The following is a 22,263-nucleotide window of genomic DNA, read 5'->3' on the forward strand; positions in this document are numbered from 1 at the left end:
TCTGGGCTTGGTCTTCAATCTGCTTTCTCAGCTAGTCCAGAGTATTCTCCCTGAGATCTGGTATTGAGTGCTGGCCCCTCAGACTGTCTTCCTGAAGTGTCTGGGTATTTTCCCTCTAGCCCCTTCACAGGAGTCCCCCTAGTTCCTATGATTCCTCCTCTGACTGAACTCTCAACAGCCACCTGGGCCTCATAATTAGCCTCTCACCTGGAGTGAATGTGGCTCTTTAACCATTTCTAGCCCATGATGGAGTTTTACTCTATCACAAGGTAGTAGCAAAAGTAACTTAGTAGAAGCAACTTCTGTGGGAGTGGGGCCTTTTTGGTTCCTGTGGAGAGGCCAGCCGGGGCTCATCTCTCTCCGTGGCAGCAGGGAACCACACTGCCTCACTACCTTTGGGAATAGCTCTTGCAGGGAATTAGTCCGGCCGCAGGAGTCTTCCTCTACAGCCTTAGTGAAGGTAGAAATAAACACAGTGAGCCTAGGCCAGGGCCAGGCAATGGTGAGTCAAGCCTTCAGGCAGGGGCTGAGCAATAACAGTATATAAGCAGTAAGCCCAGGCCCTAGGTTCCAAAGGGCCTGGAAGAGGGGGAGACTGCAACCTGCGAGTTGGGTGGCAGGGGGGGATGCAGGCCCACCCACTCCACTGCATCCCAGCCCGGGGCCCTAGCAGCAGCAGAAGACCCACTGCTGCATCAGTGGGGATCCTGGCCGAACACACTGACATGGGTTCTGGCAGTGTTGCAGCCAGACTAGAGTCAGCTGCCCCCGGGCTACTTCCAGACTCCCCATCTTGAGGTACGTGGGGCAGGGTGGTGTCCTCAGGGGGGTCCAGCACCATGGGTTCCTCAGGATAGCTGGCGCGGGGCAGGTTGGGCCAGTCCTCGGGTTTTCCACAGGCCACTGGGGTTTCCCAATCACGAGCTAGGCCAGAAGCTGCTTTGCCAATGAGTCCTGAGGTCAGGCCTTTATACTTCTGGGGCAACGCCTGACCCTCTGGGGGGTGGGCTCAGAGCTCCCTGGCTCCACCCACTCTGGTGTCCTGAGGGGTTCATCTCTCTCCGGGGTGGCAGGGTAGCACACCGCCTCACAACAGCTCTAAATGAAGAAAAAACTCGCTGTCTACTGTAAAACATCCAGTGCAATCCTATCTAATGTTATTTTCTATAGCATCTTATACAGCAGTGACTAGAACCCTTTCCTGAGCTGATTTAAAGCAGTGGCAGAGAGAAGTAATAAACACTAACAGTGAGAGAGAGTAGTTAGGGGCTAAAGGTAAGGAAAGAAAGACCATCTCAGCTGCGTTTTAAACTGAGATGGAGAATCAGCACAGTAGAGAAAACCCAGAAGGTATCCAAGGCTGCAGAGAAAAAGGATCTTGGATGGAGAGACTAGAGTTGAGGGAATTGTTTGTAACTAATGATTTATTCAAGGAGCTTATAAATCTCCCCTCCTCTGTTGATGAATTGTTCATAAGCCTGCCACAATTTTTTCTCCAGTTCATCCATTGCTCATGGGTACTTTCAGAATACCTTTGGGAAACAGATTGAATGTCTGCACAGCTTTTGGGGACTAAACTAAAAGACCCACTCCTCCTTGTAGGGTTGCAAAGGAAGTAGTAGTCCCTACTCTCTTCTACCTCCCCCATTCTCCAGGAAGCTGGACACTGAAAAGGAGGAGAGCAGTGGGAGGAGGCAGCAGGGCCATATTACCATACTTCCTCCATCCCTCCTGCAGAATGGGACCAGCACAATGGTGGGGAGCATTCTGTGCCAGGCTAATGCCTGGGGTAAATGTTCACCACAGACAGGGAGAAGCATCTGTGGCAGAATCTCCTTAGCTCCTCCTGTGTGGCCCTGCCCCACTCCCTACTCAGGGTTTATGGCTAAATGCCACAGTCTAGCCCAGAGTCTATAGATGGTTTGCAAGAGACTCAATGAGGAAACTCTGTATTTAAAATTTGAAATGTGTTTGTAATTTTGGTTGGCCACATGGTATCACTTCTGTTATCTGATTGGATGAACATAGCTCTTAGAACTGGGTTTCTGGCATGAATACTCATACTGATGCATTCAAAATTTGCCTCTGTGAATGTTCTGACACCTATCCTTGAAATGTGCTGCTTTCATGACCATTCCTGCTAGTCAGTTCATTCACAATAGCCCAATGCCAAAGGCATGTGAACACAGCTGAAGTAAATTAATTTTTGTATTCAAGTAAATTGTACTAGAAAATTTTTCAAGGAATATACTTAGCTCCTGGAGGGACAAAAGGAGCAGATTGCTGAATGATCAGGAGCGAAAAAAGGAACACAGAAAGAAAGAGAGAGAGACTACAGGAGAGAGCTCTCTGTGGAGAGCTTTAATAACAAAAAGGACAGTTTTGAACTGGGAGCCTATAGGATTGTTTGAGACTGAAGTGAATGTTGTTTTTTGACATTTGCAAAAGAAACAGAAACAGAATTATGCACAGGCAGAAGAGGCCACACAGAAGAAAGCTGCAATCGTCCAGGTTACAGGAGATGAAGGATTCCAGGTCCGGTCTAGCTGATGCTGTGGAGTACAAGTACGATGTGCAGAGGTAGCAGCAGGCAGACCTGCAAATTTGGGAGATGTGGAAGGAGGAGGATTCCAATGAGAGACTGTGCCAAGTTAACGGTCAATGGAGGTAAATCACAGGAGAGAAGAGGTGGAGAGTGAAGCAGCTCAAAATTCAAAGTGAAACTCTGCAGAAGTGGCAAGATTGGCCTGGTTTCAGGTTGAAAGCATGGAAAACCACTGCGCGTGGCCTGGAAACATATATTGTCCTACAGGTGCAGAAAGTTTTGCAAACCAGGCCTGGGTTTTGGGTTTGTGAGCAAACCACAAACTAAGCAAACATTATTTTTGGAGATTGGGGTTTCAGAGCAAAAGTTTCTCCTGGCTGAGGTGGAGAGAGGAGAATTGGGTTCTTTTGGTTCAAAGTGCTTTCCTGGACAGGTCTCCCTTGATTCTTTAACCCAACCCTCTATTTATATTAGACCCTTTGTGCCTATGCATTCTCTATTTACGAAACTCATGCATTCTGCTTTGTTCTGAACCCCTGGGGGTCTTTCAGCAGAGTACTCGTATTGCGTCAGTTGTGGTACAAATCAGAAGTGTATGCTGCATTTTGCCAAGCTTGGATTCTCTCATATTGAGCCAGCTAGAGCCATTGGCATCTACTTTTTCGAGTCACCCTCCTTTGCATCCTGAAGGGGGATATTTAAAGGATTTGAGGAGGAAAAGAGAGGGGAGAGACTGATGATTAGAGGCTTCTGAAGGGGGGAGTGAGGAATTAGGAACTATACCCTTTGAAAATTTGCGTGAGGCTTCTTAACGGTCCCTGACTCATTTTCCACTTGGCTGCTTTATGACTGAACTGTAAACTTAAAACGACATGGGCTCATTAATTTGGCAGTGACTGGCCAGATTTGGTCATTTAGCATACCCAGGAAACTATTGTTTAATGCTGGGTCATGTCAAAGGTCAAGCTAAATATGGCTGAATCTCTGAAAGACTGAGTCTAGGAGTCCTAGAGCCTAAACCTCCTCTCTAACCCCTGATTGTCCTCAGCAGTGTGACCATCTTGGGATTGCTGGGGAACACTTTACATACAGCTGCCAAGTTACTCGCAATATTATGTCAATTTGACTTTTTTTTTTTTAATAAAAGCTTTAATTATATCAGCCTCTCTTCACATCTGATAAACAGTGCAAAAGTGTTCACAATGTGTGCTTCAAAGGAAAGAAATCACTATGATGCAGGGAACTATCGTGAGGATCAGTTGCTAATATGGGATGAATCCCAGTCCAGATGCTTAACATGTCAAGTGCTGGAGAATCAGTGAAATATCCTTTAGTACAGTGGTTCTCAACCAGGGGTATGTGTGCCCCTGGGGGTATGCAGGGGTCTTCCAGGAGGTACATCAACTCATCTAGATATTTGCCTAGTTTTACAACAGGCGACATAAAAAACACTAGCAAAGTCAGTACAAACTAAAATTTCTTACAGACAATGACTTGTTTATACTGCTCTATATACTATACACTGAAATGTAAGTACAATATTTATATTCCAATTCATTTATTTTAAAATAATATGGTAAAAATGAGAAAGTAAGCAAATTTTCAGTGATAGTATGCTGTGACACTTCTGTATTTTTATGTCTGATTTTGCAAGCAAGTAGTTTTTAAGTGAGTTGAAACCTAGGGGTGCGCAAGACAAATCAGACTTCTGAAAGGGGTACTGGAAGTAGGCTGGAAAGATTGAGAGCCACTGCTTTAGTACATTGGGTTGTTGCATTGGTTTGTTTAGACCGTGGATTGTTAGTCCTCATGTTGTCAAAAAAATGAACTTCCTGACAATCAACCAGATCTCATGGCTGAAGGAATTCTCTCTGAGCTTAGTTTTCATATATCCTCACAACAACTGCAGCCTGAGTAACATACAAACACATATACCTCTTTCAGACATAAAAAGGGGATGAGAAAGAAATGCAGTCCTACAAAAGCCAGGGGCTTCCCCCTCCCTTCTCCTTCCTCTCTCTTTCACGTCTGGCAGAAGAGATTTCTTTGTGTCTTTTGTATTATATTTGCTTCCACTTTCCCTTGTATTGACCTAGATATAAAGGATGACAACCTGGCGCAAACCTCTCTCTTGCCCAGAGCTGCCCCTCAGTCAGGCAGGGGACTTGGAAAAAAATGCTTTCCCTGGCTGGTCCATTCCTGACCAGGACATCTACATCTGAAAATAATACCTCTACTATTTATGCACGTGGTCCTGTCATGACCTCGTCTACTAGGATAGATTAACCAAATTTCTCCAATGTTTTCTTTTCTCCCCGATGGCTGCTATTGACATTGCTGTGTGATGAAGGCTTTCGAAGGAGCTAAACATGTATCAGCGCAGGAAACTTGCTATGCTTGAACTTTGGGGTAGCTTGCTATTCTGAGAGCTTTCAAATGTGATTTCTTCCTTTTTAGATGAAGTCATACAAAAGCAAGAGGGACAAATAACTAGACTGGCATTTCCTCCCTTGTAAGCAGGAATCCTAATGAATTTCACAGAAGGCAGATCACAGTTCTTGGGTGTCGAAATTTAAGATTACTTTATGAGCACCAAAGAAAAACATTGGGAAATTTTTTGCAGGTTTACATTGCAGCGAAAAATGGTCACTCCGATTTTTCATTACTGGCATTTTGAAGTTCAAAGACAAAAATAAATTAAAAAACCCCAACCCAAAACACATCCTATTTTTGACAAACTCATATCCTTCTGCAACTGTTCTTTTAGGTCGAACATATAAATGTCTTGCCATCCTGGTTAGCCATTGAAATGAAACTCTTTTCATGACAAGGACAAGCTCATTCCCCTTTTCAGTTCTGGATCATTCTGTTTTATTTTTCCCCTTCGTTTCCAATTATTTTTTACTTTATATTTCTACATCTTTTTTTAAAGAATTGCACATAGGATTGATTAATTTTAGTAAGTTTCCTAGAAATGACTTAGCCCCTTTATGCCTTAAGGTGAAATTTTGTGACATTTAGCAGCAAAGAAAACTATTTCCTCTCCCATTCAAAGCTAACCATGTTTAATTGGCTTAGAAGTCTGTTGTAGTTTGAGAAAATGTTTGTGATATCCCATATGTTTTTTCATCTAGCCATTCAAGTGAGTCTGTGTTTATCTTCTTGTCGAGAAAATTGGTTTACATGTACAGTGATTCTTGATATGACAAAGTATTCCCTTGAACTAATGCTCTGGATCATATAGGCTTTGTATTGTTAATAACCCTTTGTTATATATGTCAAAAGAAATTTATGGAGACTTAATGGTACATTTCATAAGGGAAATTAGATCTTAAGTTTATCATAACTATTTGGAAATCAAGTCATATCTGTTGATAACACACACACTCAACCGATAGTGAAGAGCATTTGGAGTACTTAATGGGAACTATTTGTTAGCTTTAGTGTATAGTTTTCTATCTTTAGACCTTTGGTTGAAATTAATTCTTTTCTTACAACATGCAATCTCCTAGTCCTATAAGCTACTATTTGCATTTTCCCCTGCAGATCATTAAATGGCTACAGATTTTAGGGTCACAAGCAATACATTTTGTAAAACAACAGGGATTTAAGATGCAGACATGTACAGATGTTGTGTTTTCCATACGTTTTTGTGGTCAGATAGCAATGTTTGAAGATGTATGTGTGAGGTCATTTGAATGCTCTTAGAGATGGGGGCTTCGTAGGCAGAGACCATCTGGCAATCAGATGTGGACTGCAGGTAGACCGATTTGTTTTTAACTGGAGTCACTGAGAAATGGAAATGTCAAGTACCCTAACGCTGCAGAAAAATGATAATCGCTAACCACCCAGCACAGCATCTGCATAACCAGGCTCTCAAAAGTAATCCAGTCAGTGAAGTCTGAACTTAAAGGCATTATTGTATTTTTCTTTCTTTTCTCTCTCTCTTGTGTGTGTGTAGCATGCCAAGTCCTTGATGGAGCAGTGAGAAACAGTGATCTTAGGGTGTCTTCTCATGGTGGTCCACACGATCAAAAAGACTGGTCATTGGAGAAATTGTTCTAAACTCACTTAGCATGGCGGGTCTGAAAAGCTGTAATCAGACTATGACATGTGTAAACCCTGATTTTTTGAATGATGTTTGACTCTGGTGATAAAGCTTTCTGGCTAACTGCTCTGCTGCTAGGTTCAGTAGGGCTATGTGGTGGTAATTTGGAATATCCCTCAGCCCCCTTTCCAGGAATCCAGCTCTCAGTTTTGGGTGTCAGCAAGACTGATGACACCGGCACCCGAGCTGTAGGAGAGAAGAGGTCTGGCTTAGTCTGTTTCAAGGTGCCAGAGACTACAGTAAAGTTGGTGGGGAGGGAGAGGAGAAATCACAGTGGAAAATAGGAATGAAGACAGTCCCATGCTACTTGAAGACAGGGACATTCTTCTACAAGCTTTGGTGTGTTTCCAGATATAAGAATGGGTTGCCTCTGGTCTGCATGTCAGTCTTTCTTTGAAAGAAAAAAAAAGAACCCAGCACACTTGTAAAAAAAAATATCCAGATTGACAAGTAACATATCACCTGTTTTGCGTACTTTAAGTACAAAAACAAAATATGAGGCATAAAACATGCTGGACTTGGCCCTGACAGCATGTCCTATATCTACAGTTCATGTAAACTGGGAGTGCAGGGCACTGATAACTGGACATAGCTTTTTACCTTGAGTCATGCTGAGAATTTGTGTCACACCTTACAGTTACCAGGTCATGTTCTAACCCAGTCTGGAAGTGACCCACATCATCTATTGTACTGTATAATGGCAGAGACATGGGTGTTGAGGTAATAGCTTTTATTGGACCAACTTTTGTTGGTGAAAGAGACAGAAGTTGGACCAATAAAAGATATGGGAGAGACAAGGTGGGCGAGGTAATATCCTGGTACCAACAGGGCTACAACAACACTGCATACATGTAAAACGGCAGTTTGGTGTCCTTTGTGAAATGATTTGGTGGTCACGGTCCAGTTCCCAGTGGAAGGGTATTTACATGACAAAAGTCTCCCTCTGACTCCCTTGTTGGCAGTGTATTGAAGGGGCTGGAGGCTGAACTATTCTCTCAGAGCTGAAACACATGGGCATGGCAGTGGGGAAGAAACCTGTAGAATCAAGTAGTGAGTGAACTGGGGCTAAGGCAAGCTCTCTCCCCCACCATGCCCGCTGGGCATGCCCTTTCCCTTCATGTAGACTGACAAAGGAACTGTCCCCTTAGCTGCAAGCCGGGGGAGGGGCAAACTTGCTTACTCTCCTCCTCACTCCCCTTGGCTGGCTGGAAGGAGAAGCCTTTGTGAATCTCATACCAGCTGCTCAGACCAACTTCACTCAGGTGGGTGCTGCAGTACATCCCTCCTAGCTTCTGGAATGGTGTCTCGCCTCCCCTCTTCCTCTCTTGGGCAATGAAGTGAAAGCTCTGCATGGCTCTTTCTGTACCCTGGTATCTTCAGTGCCTCTGGGGGATTTGGATGCTAGGATCTCCACTCTACTTACTCCTTCGATTTGCACTCAGCTCACTGCATCCGAAACCAGGCTGAGAGAATGCAGCCCTGCTCAGTACTCAGCCCCAGACCTTTTGTGGAAGAGCTATCACTCCTGTCTGCCCTTGACCTGGCACAGGTCAAGCTCCAGTTAAAAAAATATAAATAAATTAGAGAGTGGACTTGGGTTCCAGGGTCAACACCTGGAGGGCAAAGCTAGGTCTCTTGGTCTGAATCTGGGTGGGTGGCAACTGTGCCAGTTGGGTGGATAAACAAATAGTGTGTTCCTCACAAGTGTCAATAAGACATATTTCACTAGCACTAAATTCACTTAATACCATAAAGATTTCCCTATGCTGGCAAATCCCCATCATTTTGTTGTGCCCTATATTGTCACGTTCAATCTTGAGAAAATAATGTTAACTGGATTATCAATAAATGAAAAAGTCATGACTTCCTCTCTAGAAATTCAACAGATGCTACAGTGCAGAAAGTGCAGAGAAGTTCTACCATCAAAGGATTAATCTAAAGGATTTAATTGGCTGAGAGTAACTTGTGGAAAATGCTTGAAAAAATGTGATTTACAAGGAAGAAAAATGTGTGGACAACTGCGTCTGTCCTATGCCTGCTTTATTAATAAGGACTCTTATCTTTTAAGCCTTTGACAGAATAATGTCTATCTTTGCAGATGCATTTGAGTTTGGTTTTCATGCACATCTTAATGTGATTAAAACAGTACAGTTAATGTTAAGTCATCTGATTTTTCTTCAGTCATATTTAATCTAATAGTATATATATAATTTTCTATCTGATGTGTATAGAGTTTGATTAGCAGTGGAAAGCCAATGATTGGAAGACTGAATACAGATCTTCCACCCTTCCCACTCCTTCATTTTATCAAGTAGCATTAATAATTCAGCATTAATTAGGATGCTGTGTGGAAGGACTACAGGTCACTTTCTGATCTCCGTTATACAGGTGTCAATCCAGAGTAACTCCAGTATTTTACCATCCCCCAGTGGAGTTATTCCAGATTGACACAAGAATAATGGAGATCAGAATCTGGCCTGAATGAAAACGATAAGCACCATGATGGTGGTGCAGGTACTAATAAGTAAGTTCCTTGTCTCACAGGGTGGGGGATCCATGCAGATGAAGTGTGTATGATTCTCTCTGCAGGGAGTAAGACTAGATGATTGTAAAGACATCTGCTGGCCTTTATCTATTAGAGTGTTTTCAGTATGAATGCAAACTTGTAAGATGTTGAAAACATGTCTGTTTTCATTGTCACTGAATTCTCATATCGATAAATTAATGTTTCTGTTGTATTTGTAATGATGGCTTAAATTGGTTAACTTGCTTTCAAATCTAGGATCAAAAATGGTTTTAGCCTGGTTTCAAATGCTTTCATTTCTAATGTATATTTAGGAAAAAAGCTTACTTTTAAAAAATGCAACAACTTGGTAGATGCAAAAAGATGTATGCATGTAATTCTCATTACATATTAATGAGAGTTACAGTACATGTGTAAATTCTCCATGCATGGAGATGAGAATATTATCATTCCGGGCCAAATTCTGCCCTTTTGAGGCTCTGCATGTATATGCATATCAACATTTGTTGCTGTCTGCATGATGCAGGGCAGCATAATTTACTTGAGATGATGCCTTTTACCTTTTTTGAAGATCTCTGTTGAATCTGGTTGAGGGCAGGGTTTCTGTCTCTGCATTTGGCTCTTCTACCCAGCCTTATTTAGTAATCTTTTAATCCTTCCTTTTGTTCTCATCTGTTTGTGCAGTGTCTCTCATTATGGCTCTCTAATATAGAACAAGTTTCCTGGCAATTTCTTTGCTGTCCTTCAGTCAGGAACAATGGGCCTAATTCTGATCTCTCTAACATCAGCTTTGCACCACTCTAACTCCACTGCAGTTGAGTTACTACTGATTTACACTGATTTGCATCCGATGAAGTGAGCTGTAGCTCATGAAAGCTTATGCTCAGATAAATTGGTTAGTCTCTAAGGTGCCACAAGTACTCCTTTTCTTTTTGCAAATACAGACTAACACAGCTGTTACTCTGAAACCTGATTTACACTAGTGTACGTGAAATAAGAATAGGACCCCATGTCTTTTGTTTGCCTGTAAAGTGAATTATACACACATGATGCCTTGCAGATAACTGCTTTAGTATTTGTTCATCTCACTAACCATAAATCATACCTGAAGAACTCTGGAGTTTCAGAAGAATAAACCGCTAATTTGAAAGAACGTTACTGGACGTTACGTATCCTGGATCCGATTAGCAAATGGCATGTACTCAGAGGAACAGAGTGTCTAAAGTAATGCTGTTTAGGATTGGCTGCTGCAGCAATGACTCTTCAGCCTATATAGTGTAATAATGCTATTTACAGGCAGATGCTAGTCACAGTAATCTTGTAGATAAAAATGTCTCATTAAATATCATTTGATGGATAATACAGAAAGGTGAAAAAATCAGAAAAAACATCATCTTTGATTAACTGGAAGCATAAGATGCAACATGATCCTCACTTCTATAACTCCTTTATAGCTAATATACATCAGACCTGACATTCAGTAATACCTGACATACAATTCCTGCAACAATTCCTCTAGGTAAATTCCACTCTGTCATCACTGGTTTCAGAGTAACAGCCGTGTTAGTCTGTATTCGCAAAAAGAAAAGGAGTACTTGTGGCACCTTAGAGACTAACCAATTTATTTGAGCATGAGCTTTCTCATGCTCAGATAAATTGGTTAGTCTCTAAGGTGCCACAAGTACTCCTTTTCTTTTTTCTCTCATCACTGTTTTGTTTTTTGGAACTCCACTGGGATACCACCATTTTTTTACCTCTTGACTTTACCCATCACTCTCATTGTCTGCACCCTGCAGCAACTTTCCCTTTGGATGAGGAGGGCTGGATGGCCCTCTTTCTGAAGCCCATTAGTTCTTCTGCCTGGATCAGCCAGAGGAGATGGCCTGGGGACCATGTTCCCTCCCTCAGTATTTAGCACATGGCTGCTGCAGCACTGCAGTCTATGCCATTGCAGGAAGCTTGGTACCAAGCTGGTTACCTGAATTCTGATCCATACATGGCAGTGCATTGTTCTGCCGCTAAAGTATTGGGTTGGCTAGACCATATGTTCTTAAAGATTTAGGAAATAGAGAAGGGTCAAGAGTCTCTTTCACAGATTAAAACTGCTCTGATGGAACCGGAGTTGTTTGACGTGTTGGGTATACAAGGTGGGGATGTCTTGGTGGGAGCATGTTTGTTTTTCAGGAGCTGTCTCTATGTAGAAAATGAAAGGCATGGATCCGTGGTCAGGGCAGTCGCCCAGGGCTTGTCCAAGGACTGGATTCAAGTCTCTGCTCTGCCACAGCCTTTATGTGTGACCTTCGCAAGTCACTTAGCTGCAATGTGTGTCAGTTCCCCATTTGTAAAAGCATTTCCTTACCACGCTGATGTGTTGTGAGGATAAATTCATTAAAGACTGTGAGGAGCTCAGATACTACTGTGAGGACTGCAGTATGAGTACATAGGATAGCTAGATCAGGGTGATCCAGCCACTCTTTCTGAACCCACAGATTCAATATGTCAGTGTGATGTTACAAAGTAGAAGTTAAACAAAAATGTTTGCTAAAGTGAGCGCTTTGTACTGTTGTAACTACTTTGCTGACCCATATTATAGAATTGCAGGGGGCCTACACTGATGTAATTACCTCAATGCAAATTTCACTAATCAAGGCAAACGCTAACATTATAATCCGATTTAAACTCTTCAAAGGAGGCAACAGTAGAGTTAGATCTGCTACTCCAGTTTTAAACTTTCAAGACCCTCCCACCTCTTTGGGTTTCAGAACCCAGGCTACAGCCTGATCCTGGAAGACTACACTGCTGTTTTTGAACCCTGCAAGCCCAAGTCAGTTGATCCTGGGTCTGAGACTCACTGCCACGAGTCTTTTTTTTGCTGTGTAGACGTACTTTTAGTGCCTAATTATTGTAGCACCTCCCACTATTCTGATGCTCCTGCCATACCTGTGGCCTTATAGGTGAGTTAAAGGTTCTAATATTGATTACATTGGTATAAATCAGTGTTGAAGTCACAGGAGTTACAGTGCAACAGCAAACTAGTGTGAAGTCAGGATCAGGCCAAAAGTTTCAGCCTTAACTCTGAATTTCCTGGCTTTTTGTGAATCCAGATCCTTAATGTTATTTTACCATAGTTTTTGTATTTATATATATAAACACAGAGTATATTGCTGCCTATTCAAATTTGGAATAGATTGCGGTAAAAACTTATTTCCTCTTTACACGTTCTAAATCAGTGCACAATGATCTGCTTTATGTAAAACACATCAGCCTTGCTTCTCTGCATGTGCACGTTAATTTAACCAAATTAATAGCATTATGATGTGTTCAAAGAGCAGATCTGTGAATGAAGTAGGGAAGGAACTTCTTAAGGTTGCTGTTTTGAAGTTTGAATTTAAACACCATATTCAGAGAAACATCTAATGGAAATTCATTTTAACAGGCTTTTGCTTGATGACTTATGTATAATTTCATCAACCAAACACTTCCCTTGACAGAGTATGTTTTGGCTCACTGTTGCTCCTGACTCAGTCCGACAGCATTGTAAAGCAATTTATAGTAAATGCATCCTTTGGAAAATTAGCCAAGCATCATTCTGATGCTATGGCTTTTTAGGTGATAAGATGAAAATATTAGTTACAGTTGCGCCAGACTTGTTCAGAACGACTGCTTGGCATGATCCCTGTGAAGGTGTTTTGGCTTCTTTAGTCGCATCACTGAAAAGCAGTTGAAATCAAAGTTTGAATTTTGTGTATGTGATGAATTGATAAAGAATTTGGGGCCCAATCCTGCAAATCCTTGCTTACTTAATCCTTCAGTGGGGCCATTTGCATAAGGACTATTGGCATGAAAAATGGTTTCAGCTCTTCAGCCCGATTCAGCAAGGCACTTCAGCACATGCTTAACTTTAAGCGTGAGCATTGACTTCAATGGGACTACTCACATTCTCAAAGTCAAGCATGTGCCTAAGTGATTTGTTGGATCAGGGCCTTGGCTTGTAACTTTACAAGTAGTGTAACTAGTTCCAGACCACTTTTTCCACTATATCATTCCTACGTAAAGTTTCCATAACACATAACAAATATGTTATTTGTTGTGCACCAATGGTGTAGTTGGGACAGCCCAAATATGTAGCCAAAGAGGCATCCGTTATACAAACCCGATCACAGTATTCCATATTAACGATTCAATATGCGGCAGTAACAGTAAGGCGTATTGTTTGGGGAGCATTACCAGGGCATGCTGTAGCCCTCTTTTAAGAGGGATCAAAGATCTGCAAATTGGGGATCAACTTTTTATGTATGGTACTACAACATTATTGATGGAGCAGCGTTTTATTTCAGATTAAGATTTATAGCTCATTGTTCCAGGGTTGCTTTCCATACAAATAATCCAATAATGGAGTTCAATTGGAAGAAAAAAGTATTTCTATGCCTTCATCCTAGTTAGCCCATATGTGTACAATAACTATTTCTCCAAGAGTATAACTCTTGGGGATAGGGAGGGGCAGAAGCTGTGCTGGCAGAAGCTCCCAGAGGCAGTGTGCTCGCAGCAGGCAGGGAGGTTTAGAGAAGCACACACAGCAGCAGCAGCAGCATCGATCCCCTTCAACAGATTGCAGCCTGCGCTCCCCACTGCCCTCCCACACCAGCTCAACTCTGCTGGTTGATGTGGCTGGGAGAGTTAAGCTATGCCTTCCTACTCCAAGTCAGCAGAGTTGCGGGGAATAGAATCCAGGTTATTTGTCTCTCCCCCAGGCCATGCTATCTCCCAGAAACTCTGCTTAGAGTGAAGAGGAATGAAACTGTCAAATTGTTTCAGTGCATTGTAATATGCAAGCTGTAATTCCAGGTAGTAAAATTGCTTAGTGAAATTGTTGCATGTGCGACACTGATGAGATCGCCTCTGTATACTGTTCTTGTGTGCAAGCAAATGTTCGTGTCTTTATGGATCTGCATACATGCATCTCTATAGGTACAAAGTATGCAGGGCATATCCGACTGATATTTCTTTATATTCATAATCAATTATTATAACGAACATGTAGTTTTCATGCATGAATGTTTTTCCAGTATTAGACACAATATTGTACGAGTAAAAAAACATTGTATCAGAAAAAACTGTGAAACAGCTGACTTATTTTGCTGCTTTGATCCTATTTTCTTGTAAAGGCAGCAAGCTAAATTCTGCTCTGTTACACCACAAAAGTCAACTAGATTGCACTGGTGTAACTGAGAACAGAATCTGACATCTCCTGCCACTAGTAATAATTAAACAAAATCAGGAATGAAATCTGGGTAAAATAAAACTTCTCTTAACTGTGCCAAATACATTAGGACCAGATGCCTGCTGCATGTATATAATCACTTCAATAAAATATCATAAAGGCCTAAATTAAAATCAGATTCACTCCTACAGTGCCTAATGTTAGGTGCTAGGATTTCTGTTACCGCAGAATGGCACAAGGCCAAAAAAATACAACGCTAGCTGCTACAAAGAGCTGAACATCCTCAACTCCCCTTGACTTTAATAGCACATGAGGATGCTTCACCGGCTTTTGCAGGACTGGGCCGCTGGCCAGCAAGAATTTGGGCGAGTCCTTACGATGGGGAAACTATCTAAGACGGGAGCTGGCAGCTGTGGTGGAGGGGCTCTGGGCTCTAGCAGGGGGAGGAGCGAAAGGGGCGGGGTAAGGGCTAGCCTCCCCCAGCCAGTGGTTCACGTGCCGCCCATGTCCCCATCCCTCAGTGCAGCACTGACAAATACATAGCTGGAATCATTCTGGCTCACCTGTGTGTTAAGTATTGTTAAAATAGGTATTATAATTATAAAAATGTGCTTGTGTTTAGACTTTACTGAATGCTTGTAAGTTGCTTCATGCATTAATCTCTTTTATAACATGCATATCCCATAGTGTATAAGCCTCCGTGATGGGGTAAATCACCAGACAGGAGAGAGACACTAACTAGTGTAAAATGCTGATCTCCAACAGAAGATGTTACATCTTGGCCAGCAAGGAAGGCCAATCAACACCAGATGAACTATTGTGGAACATTGAAGAGTACAAAAGACTTTGTTGATTGCTCTCTTCCCCCGATCCCCCCTTACAGCCCCCCCACCCGAAGATGAGTCATGCAAATGAATTCCTCCCATCAGCTGAGTTTGCAGCTCAAAGCAGAAGGGAGAAGGGAATAAAAACTTCTAACAAGAAAAAACATTTTTTTGTGCTGCTTGGACTCAGGGAAGGGGGTGGGGGTTACTAGGCATAAGCAAAAGATCCCCAGTGCTTAGCCTGGGTTAGCACTAAAGGACATACAGAGCCTGTTTATAAAATAAGCTTCTATTACTTTTTGAAATTTAAGGTTGGAACTCATTAGTGTGTATATAAATTTACCTGTGTTAACCTTGTAAATAACTTGCTTGTTTCCTTTTCCTATTTAATAAATCTGTATATAGTTTATTATAACATTGGCTACAAGTGTTGTCTTTGATGTGAGATCTAAAGTGCAATAGACTTGGGATAAGTGACTGGTCCTTTGAGACTGGGAGTAATGTGAATATTGTTGTGATTTTTGGTGTAATGGACCATCTATCACAAAGGTAGGCTTGCCTGGGTAGCAAGACAGATTGGAGTACCCAAGAGGATTGTTGGTGACTCCATGTTAATGCTGTTATAGTGCTTGAGGAGTTCACACTTGATAATTTATTGGTGAAATTTGGCTGTGAGTTCTATGCGAAATTTGGGGTTTGTGCCCTGGTTCCTAACAGTCTGCCTCAGGTTGGTACCCACACTCTTGAGTCACTGCAGGACAGCTTGACAGCTTTCATCTAAAGTGGTGTGACTGTACTTAGTTTGACTGGTTCGTTGCAGAGACATTTATCAGCTCCTACATGATACTGCAAGACTAAAGACAATAGGGTTTTTGCCATTGACCTTAACAGGAGCATTTAGGACACGTACAGTACTTTCTACATGATGCTTAGCTTTGTCTACACCTCTCTGTCTTGTCTTTTAGACTGTATGCTCGGTGGTGCAGGGTCTGGGTTCTATGAGGGTAGAGTGACTAACACAATGGGGTCCTGATCCTGTAATGGGGCTTGTAGGTGCTATCAGAATACTACTAATAATTAATAATGAACAGTCTCAGCTCCAGTCTATTGCTGGAGTTGGCCTTTACTCTCTAAACTACCCAAATTCAGCCAACAGGTTTACACATGTGGTGAACATGCTGAAGAGAAAAGAGGTGAAGATTTGAGGAAAATATAAGGAATTTGGAATGGATGGAATTTGGCCCTATATGTAGAAGAGGTGCTACTTAATAGAGTTGTTCTCTCTTTTTCAATTGCAATTCTGCACTAGGTGTGTGCTAGTGTGTTTTAGGGCAATAAACTTGTCACACTGAATAATGGGGTAAAATAGCACAGTTGCACACAGAGCCAAAACCAAACCTCAGAGCATTTTAATTCACTAACTCAACAAATCACATTTTAGGAAATAAGGAAGATGGAAAAATTAGAAAATTGAGTGGAGCCTTACTTGTGTAGAAGCCACATGAGTCTGAATGAATCCAAATATTATTTATGGGAGGAAAATATTCATGTTCATTGCCAGCTATTAAATCTTGTTTATCCTTCTTTAAACTAACCAGAAACACATTTTGTCCAAATGCTTTTTAACGGTTTCAGTGCTGTGATTATATTGTAACTCTGTTCCTGCTTTTTATATTTGTAAAAAGAAAATAAATAATACAGGCTCTGACCCTGCAGCTGGAAATCCCAGTGGGAGTTCTGCCTATGACCCGATTCAGGCAGGGCGCTGAAGCACATTCCTCAATTTCAATAAGTGTTTAAGTCTACTGAAGTCAATGGCACTTGAGCAGATCCTTAAGTGCCTTGTTGAAACGGGGCCCACTGGAGCGCCCACAGTCAACCCCTCTCTTGTTAAAGGATCATAGGCTCACTTCTGTAAACTTTGACTCACCTGACTAACCCAAGCTAGTTCAGTGGCACTACTCATGGGAAGAAAGACTATAGATTCCAAAGCCAGAAGGGTCCATTGTGATAATATATTCTGACCTCCTAGATAAAAGAACATCCCCAAAATAATTCCTGGAGCATATCTCTTACAAAAACATCCAATCTTGGTGAAAAAATGGTCAATGATGGCGAATCCACCATGATCCTTGGTAAGTTGTTCCAGTGGTTAATTACTCACATTGTCAAAAATGTATATCTTATTTCCAGTCTGAATTTGTCTAGTTTCAACTTTCAGCCATTGGATCATTTCTCGGCTAGATTGAAGAGCTCATTATTAAATGTTTTTCCCCATGTAGATTCTTAAACACTGTAGTCAAGTCGCCCCTTAATCTTCTCTTTGTTAGCTAAATATATTGAGCTCTTTGAGTCTATCACTATAAGACATATTTTATAATCCCTTAATCATTCTCATGAATCCTCTTCAATTTATGCTCATGTGAGGAAGGGTTTGCCAATTTTAATTTCCTTTTTATATTCTACACAGAAATTTTTTAACTAGATATAATGTGGCCAATGAAATCAAATACAAGTGCCACATCTACCATGCCTGCAAAGTTCTGATCGGACAGTGATACTATAAAATCAACCAAAATGTATCAACGTAATCGCTGCACAAAATTAACAATAACTCCAGTTGATTTCTTCTTTATGCTATGAACCACAAAAAAGCTTTGTTATCTGTCTTCAGATAAAGGTGGGTTAGCTTCACCATCTTTTAAACAACATGATGGAAGCATTATTTTTCTTCCAAAAAATAAGGCAGAGGTGTACAGATTATCACACTTCAGTAATAAACATGAGTAGGTGCATGAGTAGCTTCTGCTAGAAGCAGATATAAAGAGTAAACATCTGTAGACAGCATTATAGTTGAGAACTGTATGTATCGTCATTCTTTTGGATGGCTGCAGTTGTGTTGATGGGTGTGTCCTCATATCTGTGGACCCGTATATAGCCTTGACATCTTGGACATTCTGGGTCACTTTATTGTCAGAAGTTATGTATGTTTGACGTACTACTCTCTTCCTGAAGAAAAACACAGCCAGGCTGAGGCTACCATAAAAGAAGACGCTGACCTCATAAATTTTGTTTGGGAAAGCAGTTGATAAACCCGGGATGGGATCAAAGGTAAAATTAAGATGTATATTTTTAAAGAATAGCTAATCAAGCAGCCTGCAGACAAATCGCTGTTAACCGGGCAGTCTCAGGTTCAGTGCCAGCAGTAAATTACAACCACCTGATGTAAAGTGGAAATGGATAGAACCCATGCCTCTGAAGTTAGTTAACAATGCAGTTGACTTGAGAACAAATGTATTTCATATGATATGGCTAGAGTGTATTGGCTACTGCCAAGGATCACACAGGGGAAGTGAAGAAGCAAGGTGCGGAGGTGGCATAAAGCTCACTATTGTATTCCCCTGGTCTTGGGGCTGCTTTCTACAGGGCCAGTCCCCAGGTGTAGCTAGAGCAGCCTGAGGAAGTCTCTAACTTACGCCAGCTGGTAAGGTCTGGAAGGGCTGAATCAGCAGGCAGGAATCAGAATGCATGGTTGCCCTTTGATGCACATTCCTCCAGCCAAAGGCCCTACCCTGGTAGTTAGAAAGACAGGTGTCATAGCAACCTCTCCATTGTCTCTGTGTGACAGGAGGAACTGCTGCTTGCACCAGTTAAAAAAGCACCTTTTCAGGAGCTCTGGTTTCCTTGCATTGTGGTATAGCTCCCCAGTGAAAGGGCTATATTTGCAAAGAACACAGATCATTCATGATACAAGGACAATTCCTCATGTTCCATGTGTGTTTTCTCATCAGCTCTCTACGTTAGCCTTTGATCAGCCTTTATGTAAGTTCTAAACTCAAGATGGGGCTTCAATCTGAGGACTCCGTGCAGAGAAAGGGGAAACACTGTCAATACGAAAGGAGTCGAATCCCCTCATCCCCCAAAGAAATCAGTCCTCAAAGGGGCCTCTTTGAAGAAATCCCATCTGCATGAAGGCCTAGAAACCCCCTGCACTGATTAAAGTAATGGTCTGAAGTTGCTGACAGGGTGGGAGGGAATACTGAATGCCCTTCAAAAAATAAAATAAAATAAAATCCCTTTCAATAAATTTCCCATTGTGTGATGAGCTCACTGAAAACATGGTTCAGAGCTTGCTATATTTTAATGTTCAGACCCTCTGCCATGCAATGAGAAATTGTACATTTAAAAAATATAATCCTACCATTTTATAAAGAAATGGACCTTTGATAGCTAATGTAACATAGACTTTACTTGATTACAAGTTTGCAAAAGATTTTAAAGCACTAACTCACGTTTTCTGAGTATAGTTTCTACCAACTGTCTGAGTGAAGAAAACAGGAGTTGAGCTGCATTCCATTAATTCTAGCTTTGTAAGATTGTATTAATCCTACAGAGCCACTTGAGAAACATGTCATGGGAATTTGAATAGAAAGCAAAGAATTAAAAAGGCACAGAGACCTGCAGATTCCCAGCACTGTGAAAGGCAATTACTATAATCATGTTGTATCATCGTATATTCCTGTTGAAGTAGAATGATACCATTATCCTAAAGAGCTAAGATACTAAGAAAAAAAGACTCAAACCAAGCCTTACAGACAGACGTGCAGGGCTGGTTATTACTATTGGGAAATGATCAGGACTTCCTCCAGGATTCTTTTGCCAAGTGGACTTTCTCAATTTGCAGTTCACACTTCTCTTTGAACAAGTATTGATGGAAAGGCAGAGGAGCTCAAAAGGGAATCCTTCCTGCTTGTATGAATTCAGGGTAAGGCACTAAATAATTCCACAGCAACAAATAATAAATATTTATATACAACCTTCATCTCAAATTGCTTTCTATGCTATGGACCCCAATCCTGAAAACCTTTATTCAGACTACAATAGGAATAAATCTTTAGATACTTGTGCAAGTTAGTTTTGCAGCTCAGGTCCTGTGTAGACAAGAATCACTTCAATTACTATTGAAATGCAGCCAACTCTGAGGTGGAATGTGACAGCTTTTTGAAGAAATTTATTTCGGCAGAATATAATTACCTTTACAGGACTATAGCCAGGCAACTTGAGTTAACACTCTAATTAATTTTGTGACTATCTGGGCCAAATACTTTTAGCGACCATAGTTAGCATTTTACTTTAATAGCTCTTTTGAGTAACTCTGGGCTTGTCTACACCACGCAGCTTTTAGCAACAAGGCTGTGTCGACACAGCCTTATTGCTAGATGTCGGCATGTGTAAACGCTCTTTGTTAGCACTTTTGCCGACAAAATACTTCCAGCCCCACGAGTGGTGTTCACTTTGTCGGCAGGAGAGTGCTCCTGCCAAAACAAGCCACGTTCACACTGCCACTTGCTGCGGCAAAACTTCTATCTTTCGGGGTTGGGGGGGGGGGCGGGCTTTTTTAAGTACCCATGAAAGACAAAGGTTTGTCGACAACTTGGCGGTGTAGACCAGTCCAGTGTCTCTGAATCAGCACAGTGTCCCCATGCCTTTTGCTGTGGCATTGGCTTAAGACTATCTCCCAGGGCTTGCCTTCACAATTGGGTCATGTTGAAGCATAACCTTGAGGACTCATGTTAACTAATACAACACTAAACATCCGTCTGTAGTCAACACATAGGCAGGGATGATCACATTTGATATCCTATCAGATGATTGTAGATAAACCTATGGGATTACCTATGATTAATTGGCACAAGAGGCTAAATACGACGGTCCCTGTCTTCACTAAGTGAGGAGTTGTATTACATATTATGCTAATTACCACAACTCCTCAAGGCTGTGATGAGAACTGGTCATGAAAAGGAAAAGATTTTTTGCCAAAAAATTGGAAATTTCAGTTTTCTTTCCAAAATGGAACGTGTTGGTGGTTTTTTTTTTTTTTTTTAAATTTAATGAAACATTTTGTTAAAAAATTTTGAAAATTTGTTTTTTTTTGTTTCCTCCTTTTCTTCTCCCTCCCTCCATATTTTCCTGTTCCTCATTGACTATAATATAACCAGTTATGTCCAGGTATTTATTTCACTTTTCATTTTCCTTTATTTTGTTTTTTTCATTTTGCCACTCTGTAAGTTTTCAAAAGTGAAAAGGGCAATTTTTCTACTGAAAACAAGTTTTGAACAAAAACAATTTGACCAGGATTGTATCTTAACTACTACACGAGGAGAACATAAACCATTCCCAAGGCAACGTGTCATCTTCTTTGCCATAATTCTTTATATTACTGTAAGAGCTAACTATATCTCAGCTTGATCTATAACTTTCTGTATATTCTCATTCATATATACTATATTCAGAGATCCCTATACTCTGTGACAAGCTGGGCTTAAATATTGTGGCAACTTCATTTAATTAAAAATCACAAATTTTCCTTTAAACATGCAAATGAAAAATGCAATCAGTACAGTAGCCCCTCTGTTGTTTCTTTGGATATTCAATGTATTTTATGCTGGTCTCACATTTTCAATTTTCAGTATGCCAAAGAAGCTGGAGGTTTTGGAAGCTAGTTAGGTGATGATTGGGGCTTTTGGCCTTAGGGAGACGTAGGGGACATTTTGGGAGGATAGTTAGTTTTCCCAGGTTTCTGGGCGGGGACTTGAGCCGGTGTTATTTGATACCAGAAGGAACTCCTAGATAATGGAACGTAGCCCTTTTTGCTGCCAGCAACACCTGGCAAAAGGGTTACAGTGAAATAGCTAAAAAGGTTGGTATCTAAACTGTCATCTATACATGTAAGAGTTAAAATTTCTTTGAGATGAATGAGTCCAGTTTGTACCTCTGAGTTATTGGAAGACCTTTTCTATAATGACAGCCAAAAATTAACCCAAAGATTGGGGCGGGGGCAATAAACATACTGATACCCTATTATGAACCCAGTGAAGGACATAGGCTTCCATCTCCAAGGATTAATAATGGAAAGGAGAACCAAGTACAATTTCTAACATGTAAATTATAATTATCTGTAATCATAATTACTGCTACTAACATGTAAGCTCTACTAGTGTGGCATTACTGGTCCCCTGATCCTCTTTCCCCCATTCCTAC

At 41.3% G+C, this 22,263-nt stretch overlaps 1 long non-coding RNA gene across 2 annotated transcripts in view; it reads left to right on the top strand.

Moving 5' to 3' along the window:
- LOC122466009 overlaps nucleotides 1-22,263 on the top strand; it is a 75,769-nt gene that overhangs the window by 47,769 nt on the left and 5,737 nt on the right. The window lies entirely within an intron of this gene.

The sequence above is a fragment of the Chelonia mydas genome, chromosome 5 (genome assembly GCF_015237465.2).
Source record: "Chelonia mydas isolate rCheMyd1 chromosome 5, rCheMyd1.pri.v2, whole genome shotgun sequence".
In the NCBI taxonomy this organism is placed as follows: Eukaryota; Metazoa; Chordata; order Testudines; family Cheloniidae; genus Chelonia; species Chelonia mydas.